This window comes from Vulpes vulpes, chromosome 1 (genome assembly GCF_048418805.1).
Source record: "Vulpes vulpes isolate BD-2025 chromosome 1, VulVul3, whole genome shotgun sequence".
NCBI lineage: Eukaryota > Metazoa > Chordata > Mammalia > Carnivora > Canidae > Vulpes > Vulpes vulpes.
This window is the reverse complement of record NC_132780.1, coordinates 4,112,389-4,132,206: the sequence shown is the minus strand read 5'-3', so window position 1 is coordinate 4,132,206 and position 19,818 is coordinate 4,112,389. Positions and strand designations below refer to the sequence as shown.

The 19,818-nt window shown below is 54.6% G+C and overlaps 1 protein-coding gene across 3 annotated transcripts in view; it reads right to left on the bottom strand.

Annotated features, from left to right (window-relative positions):
* Positions 1-1,397, bottom strand: part of CHST8 (carbohydrate sulfotransferase 8) — a 129,758-nt gene extending 128,361 nt beyond the window's left edge. For 2 of the 3 annotated variants that reach the window (XM_072750213.1, XM_072750236.1), the window contains exon 1: positions 1,233-1,397. The gene's annotated coding sequence lies outside the window, so the exon portion shown is untranslated. Of the gene's footprint in view, positions 1-424; positions 675-1,232 lie in introns of those variants that run through there. The other variant, XM_072750217.1, reaches the window with a different exon arrangement.
* Positions 1,398-19,818: the final 18,421 nt, after the last annotated feature.

Here is a 19,818-nt window from a genome sequence, read left to right as displayed (position 1 = left end):
CCAGGAGCTGGAGGCAGACCATCAGCCACTGAGCCACCCAGAGGCCTCCTCTAGGGCGGGACTGAGAAAAGTTCTGCACCCATTGGCCAGGGTCAAGGTGAAGTCGGATGTGAGAGGTTCCCCAAAGAAGGTGGGCTTGGCGGTGCAGCTGGTGAGCATCCCAGAGATGAGGAAGGGCCGGGGTGCCCCTGCCCCTGCCCCCTGCCCCTGCCCCCTGCCCCCTGCCCCTGCCCCCTGCCGCCGCCTCTCCCTGGCGCCCTCCACTCAACCGCCTCCCGCCCCGGCCCGCGCCGCCCGCGCCCGTCTCCCGAGCCCACCCGTCACTGCGCAGGGGCCGACCGGGAGGCGCCCCGGGACCCGGGACCCGGGACCCACCCCACAGCCCAGACCGCGGAAGGCCGGGAGCCCCGGGGCCGGCCCCTACCTCTCGGTTGCAACAGCCGGGCAGCGAGTGTAGCCGGCCGAGGGCGCCGTGCGGCCGCCGCTCCGGGTCGGGGTCGGGGTCGGGGCCCGGGACCAGAGGCGCCGCGCACGTTAGGGCTGCGGGAGGCCGGCGCCTGGGGGGGGAGGCCGTGCGCCCCGGCGCCAGCACCCGCGCCCCCAACCGGCCACGCAGCCTCTCCCGGCCGGGCCGGGCCGGGCTCCCGCGGGGTCACCGCGGGCCTCAGCTGCAAGCAGGCGGCGGGGCGCCCCCCCCCCCCCCGTCTCCGTCCCCGTCCCCGTCCCCCGCCGCCTCCCGCGCTCCCGGACGCCCGCACGCTCGCCTGGAGCGCAGAGCAGGCCTGTGCCCGGGGAGCCGCGGGGCGGGGCGGGGCGGGGCGCGGCCGGAGCGCGGGGCACCTGGGGCGCTCGGTGGGGAGCCCCGGGCCTCCTCCCCCGCCGCGCCCCCCCCCCGCCGGGAGCGAGCGGAGCACCGCGGGGACCGGGGAGCCCGCCGGTGGCGGCGCACAGACGCGCGGAGCGAGTGGGAGCCGAGGAGCCAAAGTCTAATTGAAGTTCCCGCTCCCGGAGCCGGTCCCCAAAGCGCGGCCGCGGCGGAACCCCGCGCGCCCTCCCTCCGCCGCGGCTTCAGGCGCCCGAGCGGGGAGGAGCCGGCGCCGGGACGCAGTGCAGCGCGGGTCCCCCGGGAGCCTCGGGCGCCCTTCGCGGCCGGGAGCCCGCGCCGGGCGGGGGCGGGGCGGGGCGGGCGGGGCCGGGGCCGGGGCCGGGCGGGCGGGGGCGCAGCCACTTACCTGGCGCCGCCGGCGCGCGCGGGGCCGCGGGCGCCTCCAGTCCGGGCTCGGTCCTGCGCCGCGAGGCGTCCGCTGCCGGGAGCCCTGCGGCCCGGGCCCGGGGCCTCCTCCCGCTCCGAGCGCGGCGGGCGCGGTGGGCGAGGCGGGCGGCGCGGGCCGGCGGCCGGAGCGCGCAGCAGAGGGCGCGGGGAGGGTGCGGCGGCGCTGCCTCCGCGGGCCCGCCCGGCCCGGCCCCCGCCCGCCCCGCCCCGCCGCGCCCCGCCCGGCCCCGCCGCGCTCCTCTCCGCGCCTCCCCCGGAGCCGGCGAGCGCGCCGGGAAGGCTCCCAGCGAAGTGCGAGCGGAGCCTCCGGCGAGGCTGCAAATAACGCCGCGCCCGCCCGGCGCCCCGCCCCCGGCCTGGGCCCGCCCCGCGGTGGGGGTGGGGGTGGGGGTGGGGGCGGGGGCGGGGGTCGCCGCCGCGATCCGCGGGCCCTCCCGGGAGCTCGCGGGCGCCGCCCCCACGCGCGCTCTGCGGCCCGGGCGGCCCCCCCCAGGGACCGCGCGCTCCGGGGGAGCCGCCGCTGGGCGCGGTCCGCGGCCGCGGGGGCGGGGCGGGCGGGGGCGGCCTCCCCGAGCGCGCGGCTCCCGGCTCCCGGCTCCCGGCTCCCGCCTCCCGGCCCCCGGCTCCCCCGCTCGGGGGGCGCACGCCGGCGCCGACCCGGGAAAACGACTGGGCGTCCCCGGAGCGGGCGGGGAGCGCGGCCGGGCAGGGGCGCGCTCAGGACCCCACGCGGCGGGGGCGCGGGCGGGTGAGACGCGGAGGGTGGACCCCTCGGAGCGCCCTGGGGCGGGGGGGCCCGGGCTGCGGCCTCAGCGGACTTTGCTCTAGGGCTTGGGCAGGTGTCTGCACCCGCTCCCACGTTCCCGGGGCTCTGGATCCTGCTGCAAGGACCCATGACCCGGGCTCTTCCTGGAGCCGCCTCCTGAAGTCCTGGTCGGTGGCGGCGGGCTCCTGACACCTGGGCGGAGAGGGTTCGCGAGCCAGGTCCAGCTGGGTGAGCAGACTCCTCCCTGCACTCGCCCCCCGGGGAGCACCAGGACGGAGCCGGGATGCAAGAGGGGTGGGGGCACCTCGGACTCCAGTCCCCGTCTTTGTCCTGAAAAGAGGCAGCCCCCACCTGCAGGGGGGCGGGCAGCCTGGCTTCTCACAGGGACTTGGTGAAGCTGTAAATGAGTCACCTCTTCGTCTTGAGGGGACCCCAGTATTTTCAAACGCCTGCGGAGAAAGCTTTAGTAAAATAAAGGCTGTCCGCCCTCCTCTCATTGTATCTGCCGTTTGGTTGGCCTGACGGCTCCACCCTGGTCACTCAGGGTGTGACATGGATCTCGGAGTGATGAAGACTCATGGCCTTTGATGTGACCAGAGAGGGGAGGGCCGGGCCCGCCCTGGCAGGGAGCACAATAGCTCCTGAGGAAGGCTGGGGGAGCCCCCAGCAGGAGGGCTCCAGAAGGCCTGGGGACACCCAGACTGCCCAGGGCAGCCCCACCTGAGCTGAGCACTCTCAAAAGTGACAGGTGAGAAGACAAACCTGCAGACCAGCAGGGTCATGATCTTGGTTAATTCTTCCTTAATTCTCGCAACCACAAAGTGGGCAGAGTTATTTCCATTTTCCAGTTGAGGAAACCAAGGAACAAGGAGGCCACCAGGTTGCTGGAGTCCACGCATCCCGAGGGTAGAGGGGCCAGGCTTGGGCTGCTGATTCCAAAGCAGAGTAGGTTCAGTGGGGCTCCCTCTCTAGGATCCTGAGTTCCGAGACGGTTCCAGACTCAGGGTGCTAGGCCTAGCCGTGCTCCACCAGCTTCGTGGTACTTGTGTTTGCATATGGAGGGGCGTGTGTGTGGCTGAAATCGCCCTACTCCTCCTCAGTCAGGTGCAGATCGGATGAACAGATACTGGGGACAGGGGGGGGAAGGGGCGGTCCAGTGTCAGGAGGGACAGGGCAGTGGCGTCCTTATCCAACCCATGACCGAAAGCTACCGGAGCAGAGCAGGAGGAAAGATGGTGAACAGAGGGGAGGAGAGGGGGTGAATTGAAAGAAAAGCTACTTGCCTGTGCCCCCCTTCCCTGCACCCCCTTGTCCCCACACTTCCAGCCGTCTCCCACCACCCAGGGTCCCGGCCACTACTTGGCTGGGCACCTGCCAAAGAAACCTGGTGGTCCAGGGAACCTCTTCAGTACCAGCCACACCCCTGCAGGAGAATACACACTCACTGGGCAGGGGGGAGGCAGTGGGGAGAGAGAGAGGAGTTCCCACCCCCTGGGCCCAGCCTCATAGCCAGGAGGAGGATCCGAACCACAAGTGCTTTCACTGGATGAGTCCACCCAAGCTCTAGTTCCATGGGACGAGTCTACCCAGGCTTTTCCAGAACCCAGCTAGCAGCGAGTGGGGCCGATCTGGGCCTCCCAGGTACCCCGTGCATCTGTGTGCAGTGGCCCTCCTGGGAAGGACGGTTTTCCATTAGCGTTTCCAACTGTACTTATTAGCACTTATTTGCATCTAATATTCAGGCAGACATTGCTAGGAATCAACAATGCTGCATTCCTCTGACATACGCTACATTTTCAATTTTTCACTCAGACTTCCTTCTTGTTTTGAGAGGCCCTCGGGGAAATCCCCAAAGCAGGCTCGAGGCCCGTGGCACCAAGAGGCACTGTGTTTTCCTCCTCGGGATTTGCCAAGGGCTGCGTGCCCTTTTTTGAAAGTCAGGCTCGGCCTCTGCAGCGAGAGAGGCGGAGAAACGCTGCAAATTCCCGGCATGAAGCCCTGTGTGCTCGCTTGCAGGTTTTGATATGTGTGTCTCTGCTGAAAGATTAGTGGCAAACTTCTCCCTTTGCATCCCAACGAAGGCAAAAAGACATTTGCATTAGATCACCCCGGGAGTCCGCAACCCAAGCCCCAGAAGAGGTCACGGAGCAGTTCAGAAGCTCTGTTTGCTGCCAAGGAGGCAGGAGGAGGGGGCCCGGCCAGGTTTGGAAGGGGGGTGCCAGGCAACCCGCCCACCCTCGCCTCGGCTCTGGGCCCCGGGACCATCCCGTGGAGTGCGGGTTCTCGCCTACCTGTGGGTGGGGAGCTGAAGGCCGCGCAGGGGCGAAGCACCTCGTGATCCAGAATGGGGCGCCATCCCCGTGGCAAGACTGCGCCCTGAGTCTCAAACTTTCCATTCTCTGAGAACCAGAGCACTTTTCCGGAGAAGGGAGGGGAGCCATCTGGAGTGGCAGGTCCAGGGACACCTCTCTCCCTGCATCCCGTGGGAGAAAGAAGAGCAGGATGGTGTAGACCAGGGGGTCTGTGTCAGCTCCCCGAGGCATGGTGCCCTAGCAGTCCCAGCCCGGTTCCTTATCTGCAAAGTAGACTCCAGCCTGCTCCTGTCAGCAGGGATCTGCAGATCAGGTGAGTGAAGGGTATGAAAACATTTTGGAAAGTGGAGTGATGAGGCTGGCCGGCTCTGGGTCACTCAGCTAAGCCACCTCAGGACCTGGGTGGCAGGCATCTGGCCCCGTACTGGCCTCTAAAATATTGTGACCACAGGGTTTCCCAGAGCTCCCCACACAGTGACATGCTGAGCACAGTGTCATCCCGATGGGAGCCCCTTCCCCCCCTAGGAACATAGCTGCCTTCTCCCACTGCCTCTGCTGTGGCCTCCGTGCGGGACTCTGGCCAAGCCTTTCCTCCTCACTTGAGCAGTAAGGGGAGTGTAGCCCGGGCTCTTGAGACCCCTCCGGGCTTGTGCTATGATGCCACAATTCCTAAAAACTCCTCACTCGGAGAGGAGGCCCGGAGAGGTGGCCTGGAGAGGTTCCCTTGGCTGCCTGAGACCATACTGAATGACTGTCCCTTCCCTGCCCCCTTTCTCCCACCACCCATGACCCTTCTTCTTTTCTGTTGCTCCTTGGGTTTTGGAGAAGCTGGAGGGAAAGGGTCTCTTTGTTACCTTCTTTGTCGAGTCACCTGAAATCTCCTGATGCCAGCATGCCCGTGTGAGAGTCCGCTCTACGTTAGCCATGCTGCTGGGGGTTCCAGGCTACCCCACACCAACCCCCAAGCATGTTGGGAATTCTGAACTTCCACCATCCTAGGAATAGTTCATAGTTTCCGAGACAGGCCAAGGTGACACCAGCGTCCATCCTTCCCACGATCGAGAGTTGGTGAACAGGTAGGGTTTTCCGAGTAGCATGGAATAACCCCTGTAGCTGTCTTGAGCACAAAGGGAGGGCTTCTGGAAAGGACACTGGAGGGATCTCCTAGAGCAGAGAGAAGGAGCCGAATATCCAGGAGGGAGGACAGTGGCCCCCAGGACAGGAGGCTAGAAGACCTCTGGGGTCTCCAGGAAGGGATGTCCCCCTCCCCCAGTCTATGATGAGCACGTCTGCCAACACGCGCCCCCGTCGACCCCAGAGCCCAACAGGGAGCCAGGCCCAAGTCCAAGTCCAGCCGGTCCATGCAAACTGGGCTCAGAGCCAGCCTGGCTTCGCTCTTGAGGTCCTGCCAAGCTCAAGTTCATTTTGGTGCTTCTTAATTAAAAAAAAAACAAAATACAACCAAACACCACTAGGATGGTCTGCTGCCCATTGTGTGGTCAGTTCTCACACATCTGGAGCCCTGCCCTCCCCCAGCAGCCCCCCCACAATGAGTGGGGGGACACTAAGGTGGGCGGAGTCACTATAGGAAGGGGTCCAATGGACCCTGAGCATGAGCGGCAGAGATTTCTTTTTTTTTGACTTTGGGGTAAAACATTTAAAATTCTAGAATATTTTTATGTCACAAGTCAGTAAGTGCTCTTTCATTCGGCCCAAACCAACTCAGCATTCATGTCATGCAGGTCGGGCCTGAAGTTGACTTTTTCACGGTCAGTCCAAGGTGGTGGGAATAGGCTTGCGGGGCGCAGTCCCCTCTGCCTCGGGTGGTAAAGGGTTCAACTCCTCTTGCCACTGTGGTGCTTCTGTGTATTCTCCTGCCCCCGGATGCAAACAAGCCCGTTGGACATAATTCTCTCAAGTCCATCAAGTGGCATGGCCGAGCCTCCTTTTTTGGCTCTATGTTGTCCATTATTAACCGGGGTGACTATTAAAATGAGGAAATCACTACATGAAATCAATTAATGGCACTTCTGTTTAAAATGCTGCCTAATTGGGAAAGCTTGCTGATTCTCTAGGACCCCCGCTGGCTTGGCCGGGATTGGCACCAGCCAGCCTGCTTTCATGGGCCTGCCCGCCGCATCCCAGAGCACAGCGGGGACAGCTTTCTCCGTGTCACCGAGGGCTCTGTGGGGTCTGAGAGGGGCAGAGGGGCCTCTCAGGGCAGGATCGCCTCTCCAGCATCGTCAGCCCAGAGCGCATTTCAAAACTCCTCCGCCCTGACCAAGGGTTATAAATCCATTCCTACCTTCCCATCCTGTGGTAGGAGAGTGGGGCTTAAGTGTCTTCTGAGTTCCTGAGCCAGCTAAAAGCATTTTTTTTTAATGCAAATGCGAATGCTATTCTACATCTAATGCTTAGTTTTAAGAATTGGGTTTGAAGATTTCGAAAAGAAAGAAAGGCTTGTTTGGAACAGAGCAAAACTGCTCTGAACAGGAACACTCCAGAAACATTTATCAGATGTTCCCAGGAGCACGCCACTGGGTGAGCATGTGCACCCTGAGGCTTCCCCGATCTGGGAGGTTCACAGTGGGATGAACCCCAGAAGTGACACGGAGAGGGAGGTCACACATGTGACAATGTCACAGCCAGGCCCGGGGTCTCATTCTGGAGGAGCCGCAGGTCTGTGTCCCCAGAACCAGAAAGCAAAGGGGTCGCTAAGGTCAGTAGTGACTGCTCTTTGTCCCCAGGACAGGCATTCTCAAAATCTCCCCCAAGGCAGTCGGTTATTTTCCAGGCTTTCTCAGGCCTCTGTAGCGTGGGCAAGCTGCGCCCCCATCCACGCCACGCGGGCGGCCTGAGCAGAGACGGGAGGCAGCGGCAGGTACCGCCCTGCTTCTCCAGGCGCCCCGAGCAAGTGGTATTTTCACGCGGTGCCAGGAGCCCACACAACGCCTGGCGGCAGGCATCTCTCCACCGGGGCTGAAAACAAAAGGCTGGTGGCTGATGCAGCCAAGGAGACGAGACCGGGAGGAGCCCATCAGGCAGACAGGCGGCATGTCCCTGGGGGGGGACGCACGGGGGGCAGCAGCTCGGGGGTGCCTCTCCCTGTCTGGCAGCCGAGCCCCCCGCTCCTCGGTGGGAAGACCCCGCCACAGGATGCACCCAGGTGGGTCATTCTTGGAGGAAAGCACCCGGGCCCTGGTCCTGCAGGTTCCCTCTGAAGGAGGAACTGCGAAAGCCTGAGACAGTTTGGTTCTGCAGCCCCCCCCCCCCCCAGGGGTTCCCAGACTGGATGCAAGTAGCTCTAGAACGTCCTGGCAGCAGTTCCCATCCCGCGGCCAACCTGTCCCCGAGAGCCAACCGCCCTCCCAGCCACGCCGAGCCGCCCCCCCCCCCCAGGTCACCAGGCTTCGGGAGCCGATGTCACGACCCGCGGAAGGTTCGTGGGGGCAAGGGGCAACTCCAGCGTCCCAGGATTTCCTGACGCAGGGGTGTCCCGAGTGGCCACCCTCGGATCCCTGTCACCGAAAGCAGCAGGCAGCTGCCGCAGACCCGGAGCTAAGCCACTGCCACCGCGTTGCTGAGTTCCCCCGGAGCCCAGGAAACTTCATCCTGCAGGCGGAGATGCTCCGGAGTTCAGAGCACGGCCCAGTGGCGTCCTGTCGGTAGCTATGGCAACACGGAGCCGCTGCCTCCCCTTCAGCGTGCCTGCCCGAGACATCTTGCTGTCAATAGTGTTTAAAGTTAGGTTTAAAAAAAAAAAGAAAACAAGACAACCCAAATCTCCTCTTTTGACACCACACGAAGGGCCGCGTGGCATGAAGGCAGCCCCGCAGGTCCCAGCACGGAGCCTGTCACACTCTGTTCCCCAGCCCTGTCCTCAGACAGAGCTTCCTGTCTGCTTGCTCTCAGCGGTGATGGCTTGGGCTCAAATGAGTCCACCCTTTGTGCCTATTCCAGGCTCGGTGCCGCGTCCTAGGATTCGGTGGGGGGCGGGGGCCCCTCTCTGCCCTGGTTAGAGGTGCGCCGAGAGGATGCACCAGTCGGAGGCAGGCTCCAGGGTGAATTCCCAGCCTCTTTTACAGGTGTCTAGACCACCTGCCTTTAGGCAGACTGTCCGGTAAAGCTTTTGTTGGGGGTCTCCTTGGGCCAGGATTTGCGGGGGGGAGCCCTGGGGGAGATCAGCTCACAGTCAAGAAATAAGGCAGATAGGGACACCTGGGTGGCTCAGCGGTTAAGCATCTGCTTCAGCCCAGGGCATGATCCTGGAGTCCCGGGATCGAGTCCCGCATCGGGCTCCCTGCATGGAGCCTGCTTCTCCCTCTGTCTGTGTCTCTGCCTCTCTCTATGTCATGAATAAACAAATAAAATCTTTAAAAAAAAAAAAAGAAATAAGGCAGATAGACAGACAGACTAGAATGCAAGACAGATTATGGTGGAGCCATGAGAGAGGTAGCTGAGTGGTCCTCCCTGGGGCATCAATGGGGGGCTTCGTGGAAGAGGTGGCATTTGACTTGACCTATCTCACCTGCCCTGTACTCTTTCATAAGACTTCCAGTCACAAGGAGCCAGGGATGAGAAGTCAATATATATGTGGTTAAACACCAAGGGTACTCTGGCACCTACAGATAAAGGACTCGCATTTTCATGCCCAGAGAAAGGATAGACTCAACGTTTAGAAAATAGGATTGCTGAATTTGGGAAAACAAAACTAGCATTTAGGAAACACAATGTTTAGGGGAAACAGCTAATCAACCAGGGCCCTTTGAGGGAATAAAGGGGTGTGGAGACAAGGAAAGACAAGCGTTTCATTTGTGTGGAATAAAAACGTGTCTCACCAAAGACTATTAAACATATTAAGCTAACATCACCTCATTTTTGAAAATCATGAGCAGGTTGTAGTATGTGAGAGGTGTTGAAACAGCCTGGAACACAGGCTTTGCATCTGTCCTGGGTGGTGTTCGCCCCAAAGCAGACCCAAGACAAGCATCCAGGCTCTGGTAGTCTACGTGGGAGGGATCTCGGGCAGCACACGGTAAGCCAATGTGCTTTGGTGGTTCCAGGGAAAGCTCTAGAGAGAGAAGGGGAGAGAGGTTGGAAGTGCCTCCTGGGTTGAGCTCAGATGCACTGAGGGGATCAACAGGGTCCCCTACAATGTCATCATCAGCACAAGACACTCCACGCAAATCACCGTTCACACAGGTTTCTCTCTTCTGGTCTAATTGCAATAGAGCATGCCTTAGGGGTGTTGAAAGTTCTCCCTGGGGCATTTTTCAGAAGATTGTGGGAGAGTCACGGTAGAATTTTGAATATTCTCGAATCCCTTAATAAAAACAGACAGCCCAACTAGATAGGAAGACCAAACACCTGTGGGGAACCTTCCCAACAAAACTAGTGGGCAAGGAATCCCCCCAAAAATCAAAATGGTGGCAAAGGGAAGAAATGGGGTGCTTGTCATGCTTGAGAACAGAAGCACCCCAACATAGCCAATAGATGTTCACTGGAAAGCACAGAGCTCGCTTTTATTTTACAACAGTAGCTGAAAGCGGGAGGCATGGGAATGCCTGGGCGGCTCAGCGGTTGAGCGACTGCCTTCGGTTTAGGTCGTGATCTCGGGTTCCTGGGATCCAGTTCTGCATCCGGCTCCCTGCAGGGAGCCTCCTTCTCCGTCTACCTGTGTCTCTCATGAATAAACAAATAAAATCTTTTAAGAAAACAAAAAATGAAAGCGGGAGGCATTTTACCCACTCCAATAGCGTGTAAGTGCAAAGGTCATCAGGTAAGAACAGGTAAAGGAGATGGAACAGCCTAGGCCCTGGGAACTCCTGAGGCTGACCAACCAGGTCTTCCTTCCAGGACAGGGCCCCACACCCAGGAGAAACTGCTGGAAGAGGGATCAAAATTGAACAGAGCAGGAATAGAGAGGAAGCAAACAGAAGATCCAGATGAAAGGGGAGACGTACCTTTTAACTGCATGAAACAGAACAGGGAGCTTTGTGAAGTTAGAAAGCTGGGAGTTAGAAAAGCTATCTCAACGAAACCTCCTTTTAAAAGCCCAGGAAAATTAATTTCACCCTTACAAAAAATGAGCAGCAGAAAGGGATCAAGGTCAGATCCCACACAAAGTTGTTTTAAGAAAAAAAGAAAATAAGCAGTGGAACACCATCTCTACAGACAATGAAAAACACACCAGAAAGACATGCCAACCAAACAAATAGAAACCTATAGCCTGCTATTTCAAAGAGAGCTAAAATAAATTAAGAAAATGATATACGAACAAACAACATAAATCAGAGATAGAAAAGCTCAGAAGTGAAATGACAAACTGAAGAAAGGATTGGGTCCAAGGACATAATTTCGAGAAATAAAATTAGAAAGGATACAAGGATGGGTAAACACAACAGAGAAAGCCTTGGAAGAAATAAAGGACGGGAAAACATGGAAGTTTTTAGAAATCAAAAAGAAATGAACACGATACAAAGGATGTAAGAAAAAGTGACCAATCTTGGAGTGAGGTAAAAGCCACCCAACACACAGAGAATAGGAGTCCCTGACTTTAAAAAAAAAGAAGAAGAAGAAACCAGAGAAAGAGCGAATCACAAAAGCCGTATTTCGAGAAAAACTTTCAGAAATAAGGAAGGGTCAAAACTACATATTGAAAGGTCACATCACGTTCCTGAAAATATTGACCCAGAGTGACCAAAACCAAGCCATAATTTTAGTTTGATGTGAGGCTTTAGAGGAAAAGAAAAACCCTCTGAGTAGCTAAGCGAAAATAGCACAGGATTCAGAAAATTGGATCATCGTCAACTTCTTGACGGCAACACGTGCCACGAGCAAGTAGAGTACTATATTTAAGATACTCAAGAAAATAAAATGTGAACCAAGGGTTCTATATCCTGGGAAACTGACTGTCAAGTGTAGAGGGTCCCGATTCACACCAACAGGCAAGAATTTGAGAAATGTCCCCATGGGAACTTCTTGAGGAATCTACTAGAAAATGAGCTGTAGAGAGCCAAAGTGACCAGAGGGACATGGCCATGAGGAGGTGAACATTAAATATAAATTGTCCATGGAATTAAGAATAAATGAGGGGACGCCTGGGTGGCTCTGCAGTTGAGCACCTGCCTTCGGCCCACGGTGTGATTTTGGAGTCCCGGGATCGAGTCCCACATGGGGCTCCCTGCATGGAGCCTGCTTCTCCCTCTGCCTGGGTCTCTGCCTCTCTCTCTGTGTCTCTCATGAATGAATAAATAAAATCTTTTAAAAAAAAAATAAATGAGGATTGAGGAGGAAAGAGTAGAGCGTGTAATGGCTAGATGCTCTGATGGTATAGATATACCACAGCTATTTATAAATAGGAGGGGAAAAAATTAAAAAATAAAAAATAAATAAATAGGGGGGAAATGTTACCTGTTTTCAACGATGATGGTGACTGAGGAGGTATTAGTGTTTTACGTGTTTTACACGGAGGCTGTTGTGTGTGTGAGACGGGATGAGGTCAGAGTCATTGCCGGATACGCTGATGCCGTCATCCCCTGTGCGGTGAGTCTTGGGTGAGAAAAAAGAATAGGTGCTCCACTTATTCATCCCTCCTCCTCACACCCTCTCCGCATTAACCCCAGGCAGCCACTGATCTTTTTTTACTGCCTCCACATTTCTGCTGTTTCCAGAATGTCATATAGTTGGAATCAGAGGGACTTAGCCTTTTCGAATAGGCTTCCTTCACTTGGCGATATACATCTAAGTTTCTTTATGTCTTTTGTGTCTTTTCGTTGCATCTTTGGCATCACGGGACGTGCCTGCGTATTTGGGATAACAGATATGTCTTTACCGTATTTCCTCCCAGTCTGTGGCTGGTCCTCTCCTTTCCTTGACATTCCACGTTTGTTTTCTTTTCGTTCGTTTTGTCTTAAAAGCGATTCTCCGCTTACAGACACCAGGACTTCTTGGAGCAACGGCTGATTTCTCCAGGTCTGCTTCCTCCACGGCTGATTGCACCCCAGGTCTGGAGGAAGAAATGTGTTGAGATGAGCCGGGCACATCTTGTCACACCAGGTAGTAAGGAGGATTGCAGAGAATAAAAGATTGTGTCAAGAGGACTTGGGAGCCCATCTGCGAGAGGCTCCCAGTGGCCAAGATATGGAAACCGTGAGAGCGGTAGGGAAGGTGATAATTGTAACGGAATGAAAACCCATCAGGTATGTGTAGGCCTTTCATTCATATGCTTCTTAAAACATCACCGCCTTCCCGGGACAAGAAACAAATTTATTTTCTCAAAATCGGATAAATAAAAGGAAAGAATCGAACATTTGTCCTGCCTTGACCACGTGAACTCTACCACTGGGGAGCGGCATGGTATGGGGTGGGGGGGCATCTCTCATCTCTCATCTCTTTATGGCCAGCCGGCCGTGGGAAACTCTGGGTCCAAGGGCTCCGGGTCTTCAACAGATCAATGAACGGGAAAAAAAGGGTTTGGCGGGGGGAACCTCTAGATGAAAAGAAACTCAGAAGATAGATCTGCTTTTTTAAAAAAACCAAAAAAAACCCCCAAAACCAGGCAAGACGACCTCTTATGTCTGGGAAGGCGCACTGGAGTGGGACACTATAAAGCAAGCCAGAGAACGGATGACTCAGAGTTAGTGGAGGGGTCACTTCTGCGGCGGAGGGGTGGGAGGGGGGAGGCAGTTGAGATTGATGGGAGGCACACGAGGGACTTCTGGGGACGGTGGGGAAGGTCTAGTCCTCGATCTGGTGCTGGTCCTGAGGATGCCTCCTCAAGCTGTCCGTTTATTTGGCTTATTTTTTTTTCCCTGTTTTTTATTTTACAACAGAGATATTTCTTTAAAGCATGTCCTCATCCCCCAGCTTCTTCTTCATGCTCCACACGCCCAGAGGCGGTGGTTGTGGCTGTGACTAATTTCCCTTAGGGCTCGAGCTCCAGAGGAAGGCAGGAGTGTCTAATTAGAGAGACCCACCGACCCAGCAGGATATAAGGGGACGTCAGAGATTGTGTCTCCCATGTTCCCGGTTGTATTCCCAGCCCCGCAGGGCACATAGTAGGTGCTCAATAAATACTTCCTGAATGAATGCGTGGTGGAGGTTCCACTTTGTCGGAGTAGAGTATCATTGGCCATATAAAAGACCCTGAGATCCCCCCACACACCCCATCCCGCCCCACAAAGGCCTGGCTTCTCCCTATTTCTGAGTCGGTCATATTTTTATCTCTGAGGTCACCGCCCGACCTCTTTGGATACCAGCCCTCTCGCTGCTTGGACGTGGTGAACCACGTTTATGAAGGAGGCCTTGCTGCTTCCAGAGAAGACCAGACAGGGACTGGCCTGGCCAGGGGAGGGAGCAGATTTCGCCTTAATTTTGAGCCAGTTTGGCGATGCTTCAGAGAAGCGAGGACAATGACTCAGCAGCATTCACTGTGGTGGCGGCTCAGAAGCGAGGACTTCTGCGGGCTCTGGGGCTCGAACTGAGTTCATCCCAGAACTAGCAGGGGAAGACGACACGGGCCCCATAATGGTGTCTGCAGGCCCTCTGCTGCGTCTGCTTCCCATCTAGGCTCCTGGGGGCCCCCAAGAAAACCGGATGGCAGGGGCACCCACGTAAGAACACGAGGTGCCATCTTCATCCTCAGAGACCCGAATTCAGGGCATGTTTGGAAGGTAGTATCACTGGGGGTGATTTGGATGAAATTTTGATTTATACACAAGATTGCTGAGAATTATTTGCCTCCTGGAGCCTCCTCCTCTCTGGTTTCTAGCCATTTAACAGCTGGGACAGCCAAGGCCAAAATGTTAGTTATTATCCCACGGGGGAGAGGGTTAAGGGCTCCTGAGAGTGACAAAGACTGGGCCTGCCCTGGGCAGGGTTGGTCCCACTCCCGACCAGTGCCTCCCAAACTTGACTTTGGAAGGGAGGCACATGTAGTTCATGGGACAGGTGGCAGTTTTTGGCCACCTGGTGTTTGTTTGCTGGCGCTCCCCAGACCCCAGATGCTGCCCACCCCTCCACGTACACCCCAACCCCCTCTCCAAGGGGCAGGTGTGAGAAATCTCAGAGACTCCAATTCCGGACCGTCGGATCTCTGGGCCATCTCTTCCAGAGAATCGCTCCCAGCGACTCCTCCCAGGGCAGGGCGTCGGTGGTTCCTTCCACTGCAGCATCCTAGTAAGCTCAGGGGCCCAGAGGGAGCACGACAAGCCCGGACCTCCCCTCACGCAGCTTATCACCTGGCCAGCGGCCCCTGAAACCTCTGCGGACCCTGAAACCTCTGCGCCTTCACAATTTCCACAAGTGGATGGAGGTTCCCTTGTGTAAAGAAAAAAAAATTTTTTTTAAATTAGAAGAGAATGGGTTAAATCACATTTCTTTCAGGTAACCCTCTTCTTCGTCAGTTTAAGTACAGTAAACCCATTTTGAGAGTATCGCTCAGGAAGCATAAAGTTTATTTCACTGCATCATCTAATCCCCCGTAATAGAAAACCAGTAATGAGGATGCCAGCGGCAGGTGCAAGAGGCAGTTTTACATCAATAGGAAATTCAATTCTAATTAATCTCTTCGCAGCCAACATAACTGAGTCTTCGTGGGGACCACTGGACTCACCCCCACCCCCACCCCACTGTTCCCTGTGACAGGCCCGGCTGGCCCCCCGCTGTGCTGGAATTTGCCTGGAAACAAAGGGGAAGACGGTGATGATACCGTCTCCGGCGATGTGGGTTTGCAGAGTCTCTTTATTTCCATCACCGGGTTATTACCGACGTCCAAAGCACTGAGCGCAGTCTCAGAGGCCTTCCCTGGGTATGTAAATGGCATCCGGCTTTGTTATTTATTTCTTAGCTCTCCTCTTTCCTCCCCTGCCCCCAGGCTTGGGTTTTTTTTTTTCTTTCTTTCTTTCTTTTTTTTTTTTTTTCCCCAAAGACATCACAAGGGTCACATCTCTCTTTGCTATCCCGGTGCTCTCCACTTTTGCAGCATAAGAAAGAATTATGAGCCGGGCGAGTGCCCATGTCCTGTGTGCGGGCGTATGTCTTGTCGGCCTCCCCATCCTCGCAGGCTGAGGCGATAATTCACGCCTGGGTGACAGCCAGTTTCAAAGCGATCCCTGTGAAGCCGCAAGAAAATGCACAGGATTCATAAACTCCCAATATTGCCTCGTCTGATCTATTTCCTTCATTGCCTTTTCTCTCCCGATGTTAAACTGTGATCGTCCTCAGCACTGAGCAAACTTGCGTCAGCCTAAGGTTTCAGACCAGCTCTGTTAATTAAAATGCTCCGTCCGTGCTGGTTTCCCATAGGCTCTCCTCCCAGCAGACGTGAACACGCAAAAATAAAGCCAACACCAGGCCTGGATTGGCTCCCCTGGCTCCCCACGTCCACCGGTGAGCGATCAGCCAAGCAGGGGTGGGGTGGGGGCCACCGCCCTCCGGCCAGGGTGTGTCATGGAAAGAGGGAGCTGCAAGTTTGGTGACCTGGAGGGAGGGCGTGGGGTACCCCCTGCAAGCAGGAGGAGCAGCTTGCAGGCTGAGTGGTCTCCCACCTGGTTTGGGGCCTGGGGTGTGTTTGCCGTGACTCAGAGAAAACTCTGCCCCTTCTATCTCTTGCCAGGGGTAGACCTGGGGGGTTTCTGGCCTGCCCAGGTGAGGCCCAGGCACCACCAGGTGGGGCGGTTGAGCACTGGCAGTGGTGGGTGGAGCAGTCCTGCCCATCCCGGTGCCTGTCACCCGCTTCACCACCAAACACCCTTTGCCAACTACGAAATCAAAGTCCCAACCGGGAATCCAGGGCTGGGCAGGGACAGAAAATCAGGGCATCCTTTGCCCACCGTTATTCTTGGGCCTTGGTGTCCCAGAAGCCAGGGACACTTGCATTGCTGTCATGCTTATTGAATCAAGAGGACTCAAAGGCAGCAGAATCAGGCAAGGCTTGGGAGTGGAGTCCAGGTAGGCTCCTCACCCCCAGGGCTTGGGTTCCCCAGTGGAGTTTGGGGCCAGGGGAGCAAAGGGCCCTCCGCCAGGGCTTGTCCGCCGCCTGCCACATTGATTGCCCTCGAAGGCTTTGAGGTGATCCTCTTTCCAGACTCAAACCCCCAGTTTTAAGCACATGCCCCACTGCCCAAACCTGATGGGCCCCCGCCATCCCCCATCAACGTGCTCCCCTCTCTGCCCCAGGACTCTCCCTTCTCTTTCCTCTCCTTTGAGCTGCCTGCCCATTAGCTGCTCCTGGTCGCCCCCACCCCACCCCACCCCACCCCTCGGCTGTGGGTGTTGAGCTGGCTTCTCCTCTCTAGTCTCCAGATGGGGGCTCCTCCTCTGGCCACCTCTTCCTCTTCTTCTCTATGATGGCTGGATAGGGAGGGTAGGGAAGAAGTCTGAAGGGCTGCCCTGGGGGTCCTGGGTGGAGGGGAGGGACTGGGGAAGTGATGCTATCACCCTGGTCACTGTCTCCCAGGCCTGCTCCCAGCCATCCCCCCAAGCTGGAGATGACCACTGTGATCAGGCCTTTGTGGGGCTGAGCCAACCAAAGTCAGAAAACGGAGGAAGGGACCTGAGCCTTGACCACAAAAGGAACAAGTCACCACCATTGACATGTGAGATGAGTTTACCCTAAAGGCTGGAGCCATATCCCTTTGAGGCCTGGAATCTTGAGTTTTTATGGTTGCTAGTTATGTTACGTCCAACAATCAATGACAGAAACAAAAACAAACCCCACAAACCCTCACCGCCTCTTGGATGTATAACTGAGAGTGTAGACACGCTTTGGGAGGGTGAGACTAGAGGGGCTGTGGGGCCATTAGCTTGGTTCTACCACATATGACTCTCTTTCAGAGAAGCAGGAACCTTCATCCTGAGTGTGCTCCCCAGACTATACAGGGCTCCAGGGTTTTAGGATCTAATCCAACGGAAGCCCTGGTGTCCCTCATCACAAAGACCCCAGCAGACATGCTTACCCAGCTCCCTGTCTTACTACCACTCATCTGATGATTCCTGACTGGGTCTCACTTCCCAGTGGTGTACCCTCCACCACAGTCTGAGCCAAGCTTCCAAAATACAACCTGACCACACCAGTCTCATGCCCACCACAGCCAAGTCAAATCCACAATCTTCACCCTGGTATTTGAGACCAACTTCTCCTTTCTTTGCACCATTCTCTAGACACATCACCACTTTCCTCCTGCAAACTTCTGTTCATGTTGTTTCACTGGAACACTTCCCCTGCCACCCACTGCCACTCCTCCATACTCTCTTACGCCTGCAAAGCCCATTATCTGACAGTGTTCTGAGAGTCTTAGTCTCTGCAATAAGTCAAGAAAAAAAAATAGGTACAATTGCGAAAAAAAGAGAAAAGAAGGTAATTATTTGAAGGTATGCTTTTTCAAAAAAAAAAAAAGAAAAACCACTAGAACATCAACATCAAAACAAGAACTGAGATCCATAGTTTCCCTAAATACAAATAGGAACTACTTAAATATAATGGAAAAAAAAATCCCATTTACCATAGCAACAAAAATATAAAATATCCAGGGATAAACCGAATGAAATCTATAATACTTATATGAAAAAAAATCTACAAAACTGTACTGTGAGATATAAAATAAGAGTTTAATAAATGAAGATCCATGTTATGGCATGGGAAGACTTGGTAATAAAAATATTTCAATTTTCCCTAAATTAATCTATAAATGTAACTCTAATAAAAAATCCCAGCAGGATTTAGGGAAAAGCACCTGATAAAATTCAATTGGAAGAATTCCAAATGGCCAATATGAACTAAGAACTTTTTTTTAAAAAAAAAAAAGAACAATGAAGGTAGACTTGGCTTATAGGAAATTAAAACAAAATATAAAGCAATGCTCATTACAAATAGAAACAGACAAAGAGACCAACACAACAGGAAAGAGTCCAAAGTGGATTCTTGTATATATAGAACCTTGGGGTTACCAAGAATAATAATGGGTACAGATATTTCCCATGTGTCGGGTCTTGTTCTAAGCACTTGACATCTGTGAATTCATTTAAGGTGGACAACAGCCCTGTGAGGTTGCTTACTATTATTAATAGATTAGGGAACTAAAGCACAACAGCGATTATATAACTTGCCCAAGGGCACACGCCATTGCTCCATGACAGTGGCAGATAATGTTGGTGTAAGAAGGATGGTCTATAAACACACGTTATTGGGATAAAAGGAAGAATATGGAGTTCTCTTTTCTACCTCGAATGGTATAAAATTGAATCCCAGATGTGGGCAAAATTTCAACGTAAGAAGAACCAAGTGTCCTAGATGCTCATAGCAGCACTAGTCATAAAAGCCAAAAGGTTGGAAACACCCCAAATGTCCACCAACTGATGAATAAATACACGAAGTGTGGCAGGTCCATACCACGGAATATTATTCAGCTATAAAAGGGAATGATGCCATGGTGATGGGCCACAGCATGGAGGAAACTTGAAAATGTGATACTGAGTGAAAGAAGCCAGATGCAAAAGGCCACACGTTGGATGATGCTGTTTATAGGAAATATCCAGAATAGGTAGATCTATAGAGATAGGAAGCAGTGGTTTCCAGGGGCTGAGTAGGAGGAGATTCGAGAACGACTACTCAATCAATGGGTCCAGGTTTTCCTTCTGGGGTGATGAAGATGCCTTGGAACTAGATAGAGATGTTGGTTTCCCAATGCTATAAATATACTCAATGACTTGTATATTTTAAAAGGGTGAATGGTTAATTTTATGTTATATGAATATGATCTCAAAAAAAAAAAAGTACCAGAAGACGTCGCAGAAGAGTGATTTTAACATCTTGTGGTCTATTATTGCAATAATGTCCTTCAGTGAATCTACCTTCCTGTGTCTGGGGCCCTTTGCAAGTGGCTCTGGTGTTCTTTCCATCGATACGTGGAGTCTGTCTCTCTACCCCTTGAATCTAGGTTGGCCTCATAACTTGCTTTGGCCAATATAGTGCAGGGAAGTGACACTGGGCCAGGTCTGGGGGCTGTGCCTGAAGAGATGTTTGCAGCTTCTCCTCAACCTTCTCATAGCTGGAAGAGCACGGGGCCATGATGGAGGCCAGCCTGGGTTCTTGGAGGAAGAGAGGTTCTCTGCCAGAGAACCAAGGCATCCCAGCCAAGACCCAGAACCAAATGCCAGTTTTAACCACATGAGTGATCCGAGGTGAGAAACCATCCTGCAGAGCTTTGCCCAAATGCCATCCAGAGAATTATAAAAATTAACAGATATTTATCGTTTTAACCCATTATACTTTGGAGTGGAGTGTTGTGCGGCAATAGGCAACTGACAGATTTGGGCTGAGGAAGGCTTTTTCTTAATGTAGCGTTAAAGAAAAATAGAAATAGGACAAATTCGACTACATAAAAATTTAATAATCTGTAGGGCAAAATACAAATAAAACCCCACTAATCACTGGTGCTCATTCTTGGGGTATGACAACACTGCCT